This window comes from Carassius carassius, chromosome 1, assembly GCF_963082965.1.
Source record: "Carassius carassius chromosome 1, fCarCar2.1, whole genome shotgun sequence".
NCBI classification, from domain to species: domain Eukaryota; kingdom Metazoa; phylum Chordata; class Actinopteri; order Cypriniformes; family Cyprinidae; genus Carassius; species Carassius carassius.
Window position 1 is genome coordinate 31,921,623 of NC_081755.1, and position 12,944 is coordinate 31,934,566.

The following is a 12,944-nucleotide window of genomic DNA, read 5'->3' on the forward strand; positions in this document are numbered from 1 at the left end:
TTGACACCTTGCACAAGGAGGGCAAGACACAAAAGAGGCAAAAGAGGCTGGCTGTTCACATTAATAGAGAGGCAAAGGGAAGGAAAAGATGTGGTAGGAAAAAAGTGTACAAGCAACCACACCCTGAAGAGGATTGTGAAACAAAACCCATTCAAAAATGTGGGGGAGATTCACAAAGAGAGGACTGCAGCTGGAGTCAGTGCTTCAAGAACCACTACGCACAGATGTATGCAAGACATGGGTTTCAGCTGTCGCATTTCTTGTGTCAAGCCACTATTGAACAACAGACAGTGTCAGAAGCGTCTCGCTTCAAAAAGGACTGAACTGCTGCTGAGTGGTCCAAAGTTATGTTCTCTGATGAAAGTAAATTTTGCATTTCCTTTGGATATCAGGGTCCCAGAGTCTGGAGGAAGAGAGGAGAGGCACACAATCCATGTTCCTTGAGGTCCAGTGTGAAGTTTCCACAGTCAGTGATGGTTTGCGGTGCCATGTCATCTGCTGGTGTTGGTCCACTGTGTATCTGAGGTTCAAGGTAAATGCAGCCATATACCAGTCAGTTTTAGAGCACTTCATGCTTCCTGCTGCTGACCAAGTTTATGTAGATGCAGATTTCATTTTCCAACAGGACTTGGCCCCTGCACACAGTGCCAAAGCTACCGTTACCTGGTTTAAGGACCATAGTATCCCTGTTCTTAATTGGCCAGCAAAATCTATGGGGTATTGTGAAGAGGAAGAAGTGATATGCCAGACCCAAGAATGCAGAAGAGCTGAAGGCCACTATCAGAGCAACCTGGGCTCTCATTACACCTGGGCAGTGCCACAGACTGATCGACTCCATGCCACGCCGCATTGCTGCAGTAATTCAGGCAAATATATATATATATATATATATATATATATATATACAGTACAGACCAAAGGTTTGGAAACATTACTATTTTTAATGTTTTTGAAAGAAGTTTCTTCTGCTCATCAAGCCTGCATTTATTTGATCAAAAATACAGAAAAAATTTAATATTGTGATATATTATTACAATTTAAAATAATTGTTTTTAAATTTATTATACTTTAAATTATCATTTATTTCTGTGATGCAAAGCTGAATTTTTAGGATCATTATCACATGATCCTTTAGAAATCATTCTAATATGATGATTCATTATCAAAGTTGGAAACAGTTCTGCTGCTTAATATTTTGTCAGAACATGTGATACTTTTGTAGGATACTTTGATGAATAAAAAGAAAAAAAAAGAAAAAAAGAAGCTATGTTTTTAAAATATAAATATTTTGTAATAACAATATACACTATTGGTCAGTAATTTGGGTTCAGTAATTTTTTTTTTCTTTTTTTTATAAAATCAATACTTTTATTCAGCAAGGATGTGTTAAATTGATAAAAAGTGATAGAAAGTGAAGAAAATATATTATTAGTATATTATTAGAATTTTTTTTTTATTTTGAATAAATGCAGTTCTTTTTAACCTTTTATTCATCATAAATATTAGACAGCAGAACTGTTTCCAACACTCATAATAAATCAGAACATTAGGATGATTTCTAAATGATCATGTGATAGACTGGATGTTACATGTGACACTGAAGGCTGGAGTAATGATGCTGAAAATTCAGCTTTGCATCACAGGAATAAAATATATTTTTTAAGTATATTCAAATAGAAATCTATTATTTTAAGTTGTAATAATATTTCACAATATTACTGTTTTTTCTGTATTTTTGATCAAATAAATGCAAGCTTGATGAGTAGAAGAAACTTCTTTCAAAAACATTAAAAATAGTAATGTTTCCAAACTTTTGGTCTGTACTGTATATATATATATAATTTTTTTTTTTCATAGAATGATGTCATTAATGAGTTTTCAGCCATCGCAAAATGTCAGGGATTCAGCATTCCGGATAGGGGTGTGAAGATCATTCCACCAACCAGGAACGGTGAATGGGAATGTTCTGGAAAGTGATTTTATGCCTCTTTGTGATGGTACTCGTGGTACCATCACAAAGACTGAGGCTGTTCTATATGTAAGCATTGGTGTCTTGAACTTGATGCAAACTGTAACTAACAGCCAGATAAAGAGAGGTGTGATGTGTGCTCTTTCGGGTTTGTTGAAGTCCAGTCGTGCCGCTGCATTCTTAATCATTTGTAGAGGTTTGACTGTGCTTGATGGAAGTCCAGCCAGAAGAGCATTGCAGTAGTCCAGCCTAGAAATGACAAGGGCCTGGACAAGTTGTGCAGCATGCTCCGTTAAGAAGTGCTTGATCTTTCTGATGTTGTGCAATGCAAGATCTAGCAGTTTTTGCAATGTAGTCTTTGAGAGACAGCTGGCCATCAAAGATTACACCAAGATTTCTGTCTGAACTTGACAGGCTAATTGTTAATGAACCTAACTGGACAGTGAAGTCATGCTTTAGATCATGGCAAGACAAGAAGCTCAGTCTTTGAGGAACCCTAGTGACCAGTTTATGTGCTTTGGATACCTCCCCAGCTCAAGCCACCCTGAAAGACAGGATTCAAACCAGCGAAGTGGAATCCCTGTGATGCTGGTGGACAGAAGCAGATAGATCCAGCAGAATAAAACTGATTATTTGGAATCAGCTTTTGCAATCCGCAGGGCTTCAGTGATGGACAGTAGCGCAGTCTCAGTTGAATGGCCACTTCTGAAACCTGACTGCTAAGGATCCAGTTGGTTGTTCTGTGTAAGAAATAATGATACCTGGTTAAAACAACTTGTTTGAGTGTTTTTGCTATGAAAGGACGGAGGGAGACAGGTCTGTTAGCTATCTGTAAGTGGAGTGTTAATGTAGGTTTTTTGAGGGGTTACCCGAGCCTGCTTGAATGCAGTGGAGAAAGTGCCTGTGAGGAGAGATGTGTTGATGATGATGTGTGAGTGCTGGTAAAAGTGTAGGGGAGATTGCTTTGAGAAGGTGCAGGGATTGGGTCTAGAAGGGCATGTTGTAGGATGGCTGGAGAGGAGAAGTTTGGATACTTCTGCCTCAGTGTGGGGACGGAAGGAGAAGGGGGAAGTTTAAGGCGTGGGTGCGGCTGGTTTAGTTCTGTTCTCAGCAGATGCTTGCTTACTAAAGCAACTAAGTATAACTTGTAAATCACACCGGCTGAGAAGGAACAAGTAATGCTATGCTTAAGCCTAAAAATCCAATAAGAATCCCAAAATAACTGCAAATACATTTTCCTCTCTCTACATTATCTTCTAATCATCTGTGTTCTGAATGAATAAATAGTCATTATGATACTGTACATACAGTCCATGCTCAAGACATTTATAATGCTGGTGGCCGAGGTGATTTTTCTTTTTCTGTTTTTTATATTTTTGTGTGTTCAAACGAGCATTTAGCTGGCTTGTTTCACAATCTTTTGGTATCTGCAACAAAATGTACTTTAAATCAGTGATTCTCAGTTGGTTTTGCATAAGAACCCAGGCTTTATGATGGACAATCAAATGGCAACCAAATCAAAATTGTTTAACAAAAGTTAATTGAGGAACAAAAGTGTCCTAAAAATCTAACTTTGACGTTTATTTATATCACTCCTGTAATGCAGCTAACAATTCACCACACAAAAGACAATGTAGTCTGCATAAACTATGTTTAGTCACAGCCCACAAGCTGAGAACCGCTGCTTTGCACATACACGCTCTCCATTACATCTGTTAAACATACACACATAAGTAGTCTAAGTAACCGAGCTGATGGAGGATACAGATACCTCAAAAAGTACGAGGGCGAACTAAAGCCTGTGCGTTAATGGAAAATGTTGTGTGTATGTATGTTTATGAGTGATAACAGTAAAATTATATGTCCTCTCCTACAGAATAATCTCACCAAACATGTAGCCAAGTCAAATTGTCATACGGTGCACAAACACTCGCAAAGCTGGAATCCCCCGAAAGATATAGACCAGTAATTCAACTCCCCTGGAGATGATGTCATGACACAGATGAAGGGAAAGGAGAGTAGATCCACCATACAATCTCAAGAAGTACAGAAACTTCCATCAATTTCTTTTTTTTTTTTTCACCTATAAATTTATCAAAAATAGAGGTTTTATTTTTTACTTACTGATTGATTTAACTTCATTTATATGGTGAAATAATATATTTGAAATGAAGTTTATATTCCTTAGCCCATTACATTTTAAAAAGTAGCGTACAATTGTTGCCTTAATAGTTACAAAATAAATAAATTATTCACCCTCAGGTTATTCCAAACCTGTATGAGTTTCTTTTTTTCTGTTGAACACAAAAGAGGATATTTTGAAGAATATAGACAACCAAACATTTGATGGTCCACATTGACTTCCATAGTATGGAAAAAATATACTGTGGAAGTCAATGGAGACCATCAACTTTTTTTCTTCTCTTTCTTTCTTCAAAATATCTTCGTCTTTGTTCAACAGAAGAAAAAAAAATTAAACAGGATTAAAACAACTTGAGGGTGAGTGAAATGATGACAGGATTTTCATTTTTGGGTGAACTGTCCCTTTAAATATAGCAATTTCTTACGTAACTTATTTTGTTGGTATAAATTGATACATTTCGGCTGATTTAGTGACAGTAACTTTTTTTAAGAGTAGCATGTTGTTTTAAAGCATAAACTTTTGTTAGAATTTTGTTTAACAGAAAAAAAAGTACTCGATAAAGTACAACAAAAAGTCTTACACTAAGCATACATTAGAGACTAAATGTAATTTTAATGCTTTCCTCTCAAATTTGATAATCAGCATTAATAATTATACATATCTTTAATTGAAGTCTCTATGAGTAAGAGCATACAATGCCGAAAACTCACCTCAATTAAACCTTTAGCCTCCTCTAAATCATAGATTTTCTTTTCTTATTTGCTGACTTTTCAGAAAATCTCAGAGATATTTTTTTATACTGCTGACAGCTCAATCTTGCTTTTAAATCTGAGCAGAAGATATTCATATCTCTCTAAAGATACTCCTGGAGAGCCTGTCATCACTCTCATTCTTCTTGCGGCAGATGCCTTTATCCCTCAGGGGAGACGAGAGAGATGGTTAGATAGAGCAGATGTACCAGATTAGTTACAGGTGATATAACTGTGTCTTATGACATTGGACACAGATGATATAAATGGTCATGTGTTGGTACGGATAGAAAATAATGAATCCCTGTGTGTCGTTTTGATTGTATTATTATTATATGGCTTTCTGTGCTTCCTTCAAATTGCAATACACTCCCAAATCTCTCTCTCCCTCTCTCATGCTCAGATGAAAGTAGGGAATGCAGTGAGCCAGTGGCCAAGTAGAGTATTGCTCTGACTGCACTCTATGAATTTGGCTGGCTCCGTGACAGCTTATATCCTCTCTATGTGTGTGTGTGTGTGTGTGTGTGTGTGTGTGAGAGAGAGAAAGAGAGAGAGAGAGAGTGCATGAGATGGCTGACTTGCCTATGGGCTTGATTTTTTGAGTATGGTTCAAGATGATGACAATCCCAGTTTGCCTTTCCTACCAAAGAAGGAGGTGGAGGAAGGCATAAATGCAAAAACGAAACAATGGAGTAATAAAAAGTTGGAAATGGCTGCTGGAGCGGAGGGTAAAGTACGCTTTCCATGATGGGGTTGTGAGATCAGTTGAGATGGCAATGTGGAAAATTCAGCAATACTGGAATGAGCTCTTTTCCCACTATGTATTTTGTCCAGGATAAACAAGTAGCAAAATCATGTGGAGAACAAAAGACTGTTAAACAGCCTTTAACCTTCAGGCCAATAATAAAGACTGCAGCCGATCAACACTTACTTTGTTAACACTGGTTGATAGAAATACAACTGTTCCAATCTCCATATTAGCTCGAGTCTATTAAATATTAACAGACAACTTTAAATTTATAATGGATTAATACATGATCAAAATGTCTTTAACTTTATAAGTATTTTAATGTAAGTGCATGTTAGCTCAGGTCAATTAAATAACATTAACATAAAATGTATTAATGTATTAATAAATGTTGAAATTTACATTGACTAAAATTAATAAATGTTTTCATGTATTTTTCATTGTTAGTTAATGTTAACAACTTATTTTAATGTGTTACCAAAATTAATTTTTAACTTTACCAGTTGGCTAACCTGTACACATTATGAGTTCAAAATTATACCCGACAAAATAAATAAATACTTCCAATTTTTTAGGCAATATCTAATTTCACAGACTATTTCTAAAACTTTAGGAGTATTTTAGCATATAAATAAAGATTGTAAAGACATTGACTTTAAAGCTGAAATCTCATTGTATTGATATTTGATTTGTTTTCTTTAGTTCTTCCTTTAGCAACAGAAGTGGAGGAATAGTGAGTGGATTGGCTCTATGCTGTTGGCATGTGTTACAAATGTTGATGGTTTGCCAAAGTAAAAGCTTTAGCTTAGTGTTAATACTGATCTTCACTCTTCCCAGACATCTACTGTCTTCACTCACAGCTTCTGTAAGAGACACATGCAGATCAAAGCATTTTCTCAGAACTACTTCTCTCTAACAGGATTGAGAATGCAGATGTTTTTAAACATGTTATGCTATGATGCACGCTAAATGTGAGAGCAGACAAAACAAAGGAGAAACTAGACAAAACTAACATTTATCAACTTAATAGAGAGAAAAACTATATTGGGTTTAGATCTTTTGATATGTGTGTGTGTGTGTGTGTGTGTTCACTCTTTTTTATGCTTGTTGAATTAAATAGCCTTTATCTCCTCCACTGGGACATGAAGGGACAAGCTAAATAGTGGGCAGAGGAATGCTCAGATCACATGCTGATTATATCATGCACACACACACACACGTGGACACATAGGAAGTTTAGATTTTACAAGACATTTAAAAAAATGAGCTGTCTGTTCAAGAATCTTTATTTCTTTAAATATGTAAGTGTATGAAGGCATGTTGAGGAAGTACAGTATTACTTCCCAGCCACTGACCGCTTTACCGACCTTCTATCAGCATCCCTCCATCTTTCCACAAACAGGAATAAGTTTGTTTTCCTGTTTCTAGCGTCCTCTGTGAGAATTACTTCCTGTGCAGAAATGGAACTGTTGAGGCGTCTGTGACAGAGAAACTGACATCACTGTTCAGTATTTCAGTGTGACCGCATGTTTTTTTTTTGTGGGGAAGGACCTAAGAAAAAAACAATAAGAAAGACGTATTAAAAGAAGTTAATACTTTTTTACATCAATGATGCATTAAACTGATTAAAAGTGACAGTAAAGATAATTGTAATATTAAAATATTGTATTATATATATATATATATATATATAATATTAGCATACGTCTAAATAGGAATTTCAATGATACATTAAATGCAGTAGAAATTCAGTATTTCCACTTTTCAGAAATCATAAAAATTATATCTGTTTGTTTCTAGTGCATGTGCGCTAGCTTGCCTCTATGCATGCATATTTATCTTTTTCTTAAAGTAAGCTGGGTCTGTGGGTGGATTTGCCAAAGGGAAGAATTGAAGAGTCTCTGAAGAGTGTGTGTGTGTGTGTGTGTGTGTGTGTGTGTGTGTGTGTTTGGAAACAACAACTTCTGCTACCAGCTGCTGTTCAGAAAAGTGACGACAGCTGTGTTATGGCTGTGTGCCTGTGTGTGATGGCTATTTACAGAGCAGGACACCCAGAGAGGATAATGATGGCCTTCTGTGTGAGCTTGCATGTTTGAGAGCTAAAGATCGGCACTGGCAACAAATTGAGATGGACCAGAACGGAGACTGAGAGATTACAGTGGATGATTCAGTGCCGGATGCCAAATGTGTAGAAACGACCATTGGTTACAAAAATTCCATGACTGTATTTATTATTGCATCCCATATCAACTTCATAACCCAAGTAAATCACTTACATTTACACTAAACAAAACACCTATTTCAACTTAAAAACTTCAGTTCAGTTGACACCTTGATTTTTATATAATTGAATGTATTTACTGTATAATCTGTATAATCAAAATTGCTATATAACTTTTTTTCTCAGTTCAATTCAAACAGTTAAATCTCATGTTTAAAAAAGGTGCAAATTGATTAAATTATTTTAATAATTTTTTTTTTGTCAAAGTAGTTTTAGAACTGACAGAAATTTGTGGGTTTTGCCCTATGCATTAATCAAAAAATATATATGAAAGAGCTCATTTGACTTGTTTAAAGGATTGTCCATCCAAAACGGATCATTCTGTCATCATAAATTCACCCTCATGTCATTCCAAACCTGCATGACTTCTTTCTTCTGCAAATCACAAAATAGGTTATCATTCTAAATGCCTCATTGTTCTTTTTTTGTCCATACAATGATAATCAATAGGGCCAATGTGGTTTTGCGAAGACAAAAACAGTCAAAGCATTCATTAAACAATCTTCCTTTATGTTCTGCAAAAAAGAGAAAGTCATACAGGTTTGGAATGAGCATGAGAAAATGTTGACAGAATTTTCATATGGACAAACTATCGCTTAAAAAATGTGACCCTGGAGCATAAAACTAAAAGTCGCTGGGGTATATTTTTAGCAATAGCCAAAAAAAAAAAACATTGTATCGGTCAAAATTATTGATCTTTCTTTTATGCCATAAAAATCAATAGGATATTGAGTAAAGATCATGTTCCATGAGGATATTTTGTACATTTCCTACTGTAAATACAGTACAGACCAAAAGTTTGGACACACCTTCTCATTCAAAGAGTTTTCTTTATTTTCATGACTATGAAAATTGTAGAGTCACACTGAAGGCATCAAGGGCTATTTGACCAAGAAGGAGAGTGATGGGGTGCTGCACCAGATGACCTGGCCTCCACAGTCACCGGACCTGAACCCAATTGAGATGGTTTAGGGGTGAGCTGGACCGCAGACTGAAGGCAAAAGGGTCAACAAGTGCTAAGCATCTCTCGGGGAACTCCTTCAAGACTGTTGGAAGACCATTTCAGGTGACTACCTCTTGAAGCTCATCAAGAGAATGCCAAGAGTGTGCAAAGCAGTAATCAAAGCAAAAGGTGGCTACTTTGAAGAACCTACAATATGACATATTTTCAGTTGTTTCACACTTTTTTCTTATGTATATAATTCCACATGTGTTAATTCATAGTTTTGATGCCTTCAGTGTGACTCTACAATTTTCATAGTCATGAAAATAAAGAAAACTCTTTGAATGAGAAGGTGTGTCCAAACTTTTGGTCTGTACTGTATATCAAAACTTAATTTTTGATTAGTGATATGCATTGCTCAGAATGCACCCTTAGATTCCAGATTTTCAAATAGTTGTATCTCGGCCAAATATTGTCCAATCCTAATAAACCATACATCAATGGAAGTCTTATTTATTCAGCTTTCAGATGATGTATAAATCTCAATTCCGAAAAATTAACACTTAGGAATGGTTTTGCGGTCCAGGGTCACAAATAGAGTATTTAAAATAACTTTAAATGTTAGCATACGAAGCTTACATGCACAAATATTCTGGATGGTGCCTCTAGAAATGTGTGTTGTTTCATTGGTCAAGTTGCGGTAATTATGCTCTTTTGCACAAACAGTGATAGTTAGCTGTGAAAGCTGGATGGCAGTTTGGTGTGAAGTGCCTGTATTTGTATGAAACGCTTCTTTGTGACGTGACTGTGTTGCATTGTGGATATGGGGCCTGTAGCCTGGCATGGCTGACCCGGGGTGGAGGTTTGGGCTCAGAGTGGAGCTGTAATGTGAATCCTATCTCTCTCTCCTCAGGTAATGAGTTACGGCTCTGGCTCCTGACAGGCGAGTCGCTTTGCGTCAGGACTTTAATAGAGGCCTTTAAAATGGCTCATCCTTAGGAATTTACAATCCCATTTCCACCCACACATGCTCGCTGAGAGGAGAGGAGGAGAGACAAGGTGGCTAGCATATAGTCGAGTTGTCCCGACAGAGAGCCGAGTGAAAATGTACCGCTGGAGGCAAAATGGCGGCACCGAGAGAGAAAGAGAGAGTGAGGGGGAGTTTTGCAGTTTTTGCCTTTGTCGTCTGTATGTCTGTGTGTGTGTATGTGTGTGTGTGTGTAAAGTTGATGGGCTGTACATTTGCTCTGTAATTTCTCCCTCCCAGAGTAATCACTTCCATCTGGGACCTGCCCAGAGAGGCCCCAGATTGAAGGTAAGAGTTAGTCTCACACACAGCATTACAGTATGAGTCTCTGAAAACGAGTTCAGTCAGACTGCTTGTTTTAATGGGAGCTCTAGCTTTAGTTATGGGAAAAGTGTGAAGTTACAAGTAGAAGAGGGAGAAAGATAAAGAAAAAGCAAGTTAGTGTAACAGGAAGTGAGGAGGGGGGAGAAAAAATCCATGCAACCGCCTGAAGACATCCATGAAACAACTGTTGCAAACATGTAAAATGATATGAAGGTCCCTCTTGCTGTACTTACAGTAGAGTTAACATAGAAACACTGCCATCTGATGGCTACTGTTATTATTTTTCTCTTTCTGAAGTCTCTTTAAATTCATAGAGGCGCCATACCTAAAAATGGCTATTATCTTTATCTCAAACTTCAAACAAAACTATTAAAAAATATTTGTTTAATAAAATAAACCTGAAATAAAAAATGCAAAATCTAAACTAAAATGTAAACATAAGATGAAGGGCTTAATGATAATTTAATGAAATAAGAAATTTTGCCTTGGCAACTAAATTAATAATGGTAAATTAAAAACTAAACTGAAATAAAAATACATAACTATAAATAATACTAAAATAAGACTGCAAACCTTTCATTATGTCTCAGCAAGTTCATATTCATAATTTGCTATTAATCATATTTAAAAAAAAAAAAAAAAAAACAGAACTAAACTGAGATAAGTTTTCTTTTGTTAGTTTGATGAGCCTGCAGTATGGGAAAAAATGTTTTTAGATACAAATCTTCTATATTTTTCTTAAAAAATATATTACAAGACCTTCAAAATGATCTATCAAAATTATGTTTTCTTAGATGGAGTTTCAATTTCCAAGAAGTGTTTCATGTCTTAACCACCCATCTAAAGAAAATCAAAGCAACATCAAAATGATCAACAGGAAATCTTTGTGTACTGGATTCTATATACCACAGGAAACCATACAAGGAAATATACAACATTGCTTTGTGTTGAATATGTCACTGAAGTGTTGAAACTCTGAATGAATAAGAGAAACTTCAATAGGAGTATTTTCAGCACATGAGGACAGCTGTGGAGAATTACAACACTTTATATTTTAGCCAGACTCTGAGGAAACACATGAAAATACAACTAAATACACAAATGAAATAAACCACAGTAAATCACTGACTAGTTACACAGATCGCCTTCAATATAATGACTGCATGTCACGTCACCATTTTTATACAGCCTTCAGAATCATTCATCATCAAAAGTATTGTGTTGGATGGATTTTGACATTTGTTTCATTCTTCCTTATTTATTTACACTGGCTATACCTACCTATCCAAGCAGGAGCCGGTTTTCAGCCCATGTACACCTGAAAAGTCAATAAAAGCTACGGGAGAGACAATGATGCTCATGAAAATATAAGCGCACAGGGGTGTGTCAGATAACTCTACTGAAGAACCACATCAGAGTTACTTTAACTTTCATTCAGGTCACAGGTCTTTGTTAAAACAAATGCTGTCAGTGCACACACACTGTCAGACGATTTCACACTTCATTCCTCACTCTTTCCACTAGAGTGCGCAAAAATCTCAGTCTTTTTTGTAAATTCACGAAAACGGCAGCAATATTTCAAGGTTTTTACAATGTTATATCATTTGTTTATGGCAACTGCTGAAGCCCACTGATCTTTATTAGTACATATATAATATTTATTTCTCAAGACACTCAGTTTAATAGTTATTTTTGGTCCAATAATAAATTATGTCTACAAGCACTAACATTGTTTCCACACTTTCTTTTTTTAGTCTTAAGATTATTATTATTGGTGGTAGTAGTGTTATAAATAATAATTATAATTATTATTATTATTACTAATTAATAATAATTGTACTTGTTCATCCGGTTTCTTTTTGAAGCAGAAAGTACTGTTACTTTACTACATTTTGGAAGAGTAAAGGAAATCCTCCATGTCATGTCAAATATTTATTTGTCAGATGCTTTGTTTTTTGTTTCCAGTTATTCATGGATTGTATTCCAGGATCTTCCTGTGTACATTCCAGCCATAAGAACAATACCAGACCTTTGATGAGCTGATTGTGCACTACCTCCTTGAACCGTTAACGGATCACTTCACTCGCTACAAAAAAAGCTACATTTAAGCAGACTTTTTTTTTTCAATTACACACACAGTTAAACTGTTATTCTGCATTATTGATTTCAAATGAGTCTGAGTCTGTTCACATAATCAAGGTCTGTAGTGGGATGTTTGGGTTTCTCTGTGGACTGGCATGTCCAAAGCAAACAGCTCCTCATCACATACCACTGCACACACACAAAGATGAGAAAGGGAGTTTTGTTCAGTTTGCCTATTTGATTTTCACACTGATTTTTGTTCATCACACTCCTTAAAAATGTCTGGTGTGCATACAGTTAAAATACTGTTTATATACAAGTTACTCTTTAGGATCTTTTGATTATCTGGACTAATGGCTGGTTCAGATTGATCCAACAAGTATCAATAGTTCAAACTATGTTGCCTGTTTGGAAACATAACTGTCATTTTCACACTGACTCGATAAAACCCAGTGAGCACTGCAATGTTTGTTAGAACGCATTCACATGCACATGCCATCACTGATACAGATGCCAAGTTCTGTCATGAAACTCTAGGTGGTGCAGGCTGATGAGTTGTTAACACAAACTGATGATATTCCCAGCGTTAAACTACTTGGCAAAAGCTGATTGGTTTATATTGAATACACAGCCAATGAGCTAGCTGCTTTACATATAAATGACTAGTTAGCATTCACT